General features: G+C 31.8%; 1 non-coding gene across 1 annotated transcript; it reads right to left on the minus strand.

Moving 5' to 3' along the window:
• Window positions 1-3,357: 3,357 nt before the first annotated feature.
• LOC111813791 lies at window positions 3,358-3,460 on the minus strand. The gene has a single exon (XR_002818957.1). It is a non-coding gene; the product is annotated as a U6 spliceosomal RNA (small nuclear RNA).
• Between the last annotated feature and the right edge of the window lie 3,967 nt (window positions 3,461-7,427).

The following is a 7,427-nucleotide window of genomic DNA, read 5'->3' on the forward strand; positions in this document are numbered from 1 at the left end:
AAAAAAAAAAATAGTCCTTCATTTGTATCCCCCTTTTTGCTTTGTTTTGTCAGAGATGGGCTATCCATTGCCATTCAAATATTGTAGATGCATGCATTCAGCAAAATAACACTATATAGTCCAATAGTTCATAATAGTAATGAATTATCATCAGCAGAACTGTTAATGTCACAAGTTGTTGATTTGAGACTTTTACAGATAAACATATTACTCTGGCTTCTCTTTTTATACCTTGTGGTTATACTTTTCTACTGGATGGTTAAGACCAAGATAAAGCAAAACCTATATAACAAAAAATATACAGGAATTTAAAACTTCAATCACAAGGTGGCAAAACCATTCAAATGAAAGTGAAAGTAGACTTTCAGACCTTGAAGGCACACTTTCAGCTAGTGAAAGGGTAAGTAAAGATCTCTTAAAAGCAACTAGGATGCAGGAAATAATAATTCAACATCTGCAAGACGATGCAAAGATGAACAATGTAAGACTAATAGGCATCAATGAGAAAGAAGGAATTAATACAAATGATATAAAAAGAATATGGGAACAAGTAATAGCAGAAAACTTCACAAATATGGGGAACAATCTAACATTGAGGTAACCAAACACATAGAACTCCAAATAACATTAACACACACAAAAAAAACCCCACACCCAGACCTATAATAATCAAGATGCCAGAAATTCAGCACAGGAACAGTATACCAAAAGCTGCTAGAGAAAAGAAACAGATCACATTTAAAGGAAAACACAACAGGATAATGGCAGATTTCTCTTCACACCATGAAAGCAAGAAGAGCTTTGAACAAAGTACTGCAAGTCTTGCAAGAAAACAAATTCCAACCCAGACTTATATGCTGCAAAACTCTTTCAAGTTTAATGGAGAAGTGAAATACTTCTATGACAAAGAACAACTAAAGAATTTCATTATGACAAAGCCAATCCTACACAGACTAATAAAAGATATTTTAGAGAGGGATCAAATGACCACACTCCACAAAGGGAACGAAACAGCCAAACCAAATAGGGCAAACAATTAAACACAGGAGAAAAAGAGGTGTACAAAAGCAGTCTTTCAATTATTCTTCTGCATACAGCAGCAAAATATTTCCATCAGAATACTCTACAAATGGACTTCTGCTCCCTCTGGGTAATAATTCTGTCTGGGTCTGCAGGGTGGATATAGAGGAAACAGTAGTGGATCAATCTCACAAATAACACCTGGCCACCAGTAAATGTCATGAACACTCTCCATGTCCATGACCTACTAGAACTTTGTGTGATATCCTAACCCTAAAATGTTAGAAGTGTTGGTCATATATCTGCTATTCCAGTATGTTGTTATGTTTTATTCTTACTAATTCTTTACTATCATGAACACTTTTTCTTAGTTGATATTTTTGTATACATTAATCTATGCAAATACTATGTGAGTATTCTGAATTGATATGATATTTTCTCCTAGAGTTAGAAACTTTAAATATATATTTCTGTTTTCCATTGACTTTATGTTACTTCTTCCTTGTCTTTTTCACACAGACACACAGACACAGACACACACACACACCCACACACAGACACATACACACACGAAAAAAATAAGCATATAACCTGATATAAGATTGATATTGTTTTGTAGAAATCTTCTATGACCTTTTCAATGAGTTCTTCTAGTATAATTATGTTTTACATAGTCCTGCATAACTACCATTTTGAGAGATCTTTATTCTTTATCCCGGACCATACAGCAATTTCTCTTGCCTTCTGGACTATGATCTTTGTCATTTTCTATATGCTATGTCTGGAGGTATTAAAATATTTTGAAGCTTGGGGAGATAGTTCAGTAGAATAAGTGCTTGCCACAGCATCTTGAGTTCAATCCCAGGTACTGCAAAGAAAAAAATTCTGAAAATGGAATGTGTTTTGGGGGCTGAGGTGATGGCTCAGTGGAGTAAGTGCTTCCCTGGTAAGTGCAAGGGCCTGAGTTCAATGCCCAATTTAAAAAAAATTGAGTTTGTATAACTGAAAAATATTTTACTTCTAGGTTTCAAAGTTATGTTTGCTAAGCATAAAATTCAATGAGGACAGATAATTTTCAGTCCTTTGAATTAAATAGTCTAGTTTCTTACCCACTTGCACTTTTTTATTTTTCTAATGTGGAATAAGATCCTATTAATATTGTTCTTCTATAACTAATATTTTCTATGTATATGCTTTAATGATTTTTTCTTTACAATTAGTTTTGGATAATTTCATTTTTGTATATCTTTGTATGATTTTATTCATATTTCTTGTGCAAACGTTCTACTTTTCTTGGAAATGTGGTGCTATAATTTCAACTAAATTCAGAAATTTTAAATCTTTAAATATTTATCACCTACCTCTTTCTACTTTGTGAACTTTAATTATAAGAATATAAGTTTCTTGATTTTGGCACAGAGTGAACTACTAAATGAATTCTTTCTTTTTGATTTTAGACAATTTTTATTGTTCTATTCATTTAAATCTCTAACTTTTTTACAATTTACAATCTATTATTAATCTTATGCTATGTATTTATTTCAGAAATATTTCTCTAAAATTCACTGTTTACATCTCATGTCTTTCACATTTCATTATTTGTCTACAATTTTCAATATGCTATATATTTTTTGATTTTCAATAAACTTAATGAAAAAAAGAGAGTAATCTTTAAAAAATTAGCTCAGTCAGTTTTAAGATTTTCTTTGTATAGCTGGCCAGATAGTTCAAGGGACTAAAACACCTGCTAAGGAAGGCACAGAGACCAGGGTTCGATCCCTGGTGATCCATGCTGGCCCTGCTCCCAGGGATCCCTGAGAGGTCAACTGACACTGGGCATGAAAGTGGGCACCTGTAATCCCAGTGCTTAGGAGGCAGAAAAACAGGAAGGATCACTACAACTCTGATCTGTGTAGTGAGCCCGTATAGACCCTGTACTAAATACATTAAAAAAGCCGATTTTCTTTTTTTTCAATTATTGATATGATATGCTTTTGTGTGTGTGTGTGTGTGTGTGTGTGTGTAGTGTGTTATCTTATTTATAGCTGCTATTAGTCATCAGTTTTGGAAAAGAATAGCTGATGTTTTAAATATTCTTTTGATCAAATCACATCTCCTCTTTCCTGACTATAGTTACACAACTAGTGATCTTTTTGTGTGTTTCATTCATTTAGTTGGTATATTTAATTTTGTATAATTTATACTGACCTATCTATCATTTCACTATTTATCTATTCTACCTTCTATTGTACAATTAAATTGATTAAATTCTTTTTAAAAATAATTTTTATATCAAGTATCTATTCTCTCATTTGAACAGGAAGATAAAGAGTTTTTAAAAATATATGTTTCATAAATTTGTGTGTCATCCCAGTACAAGTGTCATGGTTATCTTCTTCTATCATTCCAATTTTAATATATGTGCTGCCAAAGTGAACACTACTATTCAAATTCTTAATTTGAGCTATTTCTTTATTTCCAGGATATCCACTTGATTGTATAGTTCCTCATGACATTCTCCAAACTTTTGTCTGTATTTTTAAGGATAGTCACTATAGCTATTTATAATTCTATATCTGATAATTTCAATGTCTGTATAATCAATGAGTTGGTGACTATTGATAGATTTTCTGTATCTTAGGCTTCAGTCAATTGGTGATGTTTTATAATTTTTGGTTAATTGTTCATTTAAAATATTTGGACATTGTATAATAAAAAATAGAAGTTATCCTTGTTATTATCATTCTTTGCACAGTAGTTACATACCTTTTTTAGGGAGACAGAATATTGACAAATCACCCCAAAGACATTATCACTTTGGGATACTATCAAATTTTATGTCTTCAGTATTTTTCTCTCCATTTTCTTTTTCCTCTTTATGCATACATCCATTATGTGCAATATTTTGCCTATGTCATTATCTGTATTTTTATTGTAGCATCACCATTTTTTTTGACAGAATCAGGCATTGAACTCATGCCCTTGTATTTTCCAGGGAAGTACTCATTCCACTGAGCCATCTCCCTGGTTCCAACACCACCATTTTGGATACAGATCCAAAGACAGGAAATTCAGCATCTGTGGCAATTTCATCCTATCAGGAGGCTCAACAGATATCCTACTATATGCTGTTTCAATCTTTCATTGACATAGGACATGTACAGGCACTTGATATAAGAATTAAAATGTTTATATCACTTTGGTAAAGTAATATCATAGTCTTGAACTTTCACTAGTGATTTTCATTATATTCCTGGTCCAAATCAGATTGTCAACTCACAGCTCTTCTAAAACAAGTACAGCCTCATCTACTAAACAGAGCAGATATAGACACTTTAGAATAACATATGTAGTTTCTAAGGCCTATGCTTGATGTTGAGTCTTTATATTTCTTGATTTTTTTCCCTCTGTGCTTCAGAATAAATAATGTCTCAGTTTAATCTCCAATTCACTATTTAACCCTTCATTTGTATCCATTTTGCTGCTAAACTCAGTTTTGAATCTCATTTTCAGTTAATTTATTTTTAATTCTAGAGTTTACAAAATTTCCTTAATTTTTAGTACCTAGTTCTCTACCAATATTTTTCACTTCTTAACTATATTACTCATAATCATTCAACAGTCATTGATAACTTCAAGATATGAATATCCTTTATAGCTACTTGTAATATTTTTGCATTGTTGTTCAAATCATTTATTTTCATATAGTTGGTTATGGGTATAAGAAGTTGAGGTTCTAGATTTTATTTTCATGCTGTAATGACTTAGTTTTTCTTGGCTTCCTTTAATCCAATGAGAAATTGAGTGTCCTTTTCGAAAATATCTGCTCTTTCTCACCATTATTGTAGATTGTATCCTAGGTTTCCAACTTACTGCCTGAGGTTTTTTTTAACAGACACCCTCTTCTTTTATGAACAATGAACTCTAATTTGTAGTTCTTATCATATATAATAATTATATATTCTCATGATCAATTTATACTATAACAGATTTTTAACAATGCTCAATGGATACATTGCTTAAAGTAAATATGTTGCCCTTACCATAAGCATATATATCAAATACTTAAAAAGTGAAAACATAGAGAGATCACACAGCTACAAATAAATCTGAAATTTCCAAAGAGTAACTGTAAATAAATATATTTCATAAAATATTAATTATATTGTTTTTAGCAAGTTATAAATAAGATATTTTATTACACAAAAATGTTCACAATTTGAACATTAGCTGTTGAATGTTGTATTATAATTTTAAAACCCTACTTCTTAAAGTTAAATTTTCAAATGATTTCATTTTTTACAGAGCATGTGTACAAAAATATGTTTTCTGATCAATAAATACTGGAGCACATTTTATATACAACATCCACTGCTACAGCACACGTCAGTGGAGTATGTGCACCAAGGCTAGGTGCCACTGCACACCTATTTGCCAGCAATTATAAAAAGTTACTAAATACTGAGCAGGGAAAACAAAGATTTTTAATTACTAATCTTATAAAATATCATAAACATAATAATAGCATATGTCTGAACAAAGATTAGAATGTTCTTTGCTTTTAATGTAGTAACTCAAAGAAAGCTCTTTCACTTGAGGATTTGCTACATTGCTACAGTTTCATTAGACAAGTGCTAAGCCAGAGTTTTCAGATATACTAATTTAGGGCCAGGAATATAATTCAGTAGCACAAGCACCTGCCTGACACATTTGTGGTCCTGAGTTTCATTCCTGGCACCAACAAAATCACCTCTCTCAGATCCAATCACTTCATTCAATAACTCTATTATGAGAATTGAAAAGACAAAATTCAACAAAGAGCCAACCATCCCTCTGTCATAATTACTTTATTCAATATGTTCATTTTGAATACTCCTTCTGATCCACATTTCATATATTCCTGAATCTATGTTATCAAATATAAAAATAATAATAATTATAGAGATTGAAGTGATTTTTGTAGATGTCTTGCTATGCAAAAATGTGCAGCTTTATGTAGTTTGATAATCTGGCAGGAAACATGAGTGTCAAAAAAAAAGTATTGGAGATCAAAGAAAATTGATTAAGCACGATTACCCTGAGCTTTGACAGAACAAGAGGAAGTTTTGGTGTATTGTAGTTTCTGTTTTACAGCCTAGGGATATTTATTGCTAAATATTTGGTATTAAATAAGTAAATGTAAGAATCTGTGTCCAAAGCGATTTGACTGTGATTTTACACAGTGAAGAAAATGTGAAGACAAGGGATTGAAACAACAAAAAAGCAAATGCAGTACTGAAGTTCTGTGGTCTGAATTTGAAACATGTGGTAGTGACTTGCAATGGTAAGATAGAAAAAAAGGGAACACAAGAGATAAAAGTGTTTATATGAAGAGGAATGAGCAGTTGTCAGGAAATGGGAGTATGAAAAGTACACCATCCAAAGACAGCCACTGATTTCTATTGTATTCTCACTATATAAAATCCAATTTAAAGCCATGCTCAATGAAAAAAAATAAATCAAAAGATTATTATTTAAATCTCCAGTCTGCCATCTACTACTATGATAAGGGTGACAATAAAATTTATAATCAAAACTGTGGAACTTTAGACTCTAAAACAGGATGGTATTAAAAATTACAACGAGACAACAGATACACACTGGAACTTTCCAGAGCAAGAAGAATCATAGTTTACCTATAAGCAACTCACTTTTCTTCACATGTACAATATGAAGAATATCTATGATAAGACAATCATAGAGTGCCTAAATGCTAAATAAGTATCAAATGGGAGTAATTTTGTTCTGTCTTTCTACAGATTTTACATAAGTGAAAACAAGTAACATTCCCCATTCTCCCTTTGCAGCACCAGAATAATAATTATAGAACTATGTACTCAGTCAGAATCCAGTCCAGTGTGCTTTGTCATGTCATTGTGACAACTTTATTTGTGTCAGACTGCAGTTTACTCTCAGGCTTTTAATGATTTGAAATAAAAACGTATTCTTTCTATTAACAGAGAAGTAGGGGTGAAAATTATCACCAATTAGCAAACTCAAGGAAATCGTGTTATGTATCTGAGGATTTTGAAAATGAAATACAGATTTGTATAGTGTCTCAGGTTCTGCAATACACCCAATTCTTTTTCATTCAATTTAAGGAAGAGCTATTTTGTCCTGTGGGCAGAAAAATTGGTTACCTCAGACAGATGGAAGCACATCAAATATAACTCTGTCTTCCATTTTACCAGTATCTGGTGTTACTTAACCTGAATGTAAGGGGTCAAGGATAAGGCTTATGGTTTCTTTCTTGAGCGATAAAGAGATTTGAAAGGGCAACATTAGGGTTAAAACTTGGCACTGATATTGTCTGTATACTTGGTATTTCAATCACCTAGATGACTTTAACACTTTTCTTGAGAAACAGA

The sequence above is a fragment of the Octodon degus genome, unplaced genomic scaffold, assembly GCF_000260255.1.
Source record: "Octodon degus isolate 3935 unplaced genomic scaffold, OctDeg1.0 scaffold00224, whole genome shotgun sequence".
Taxonomy (NCBI): Eukaryota; Metazoa; Chordata; class Mammalia; order Rodentia; family Octodontidae; genus Octodon; species Octodon degus.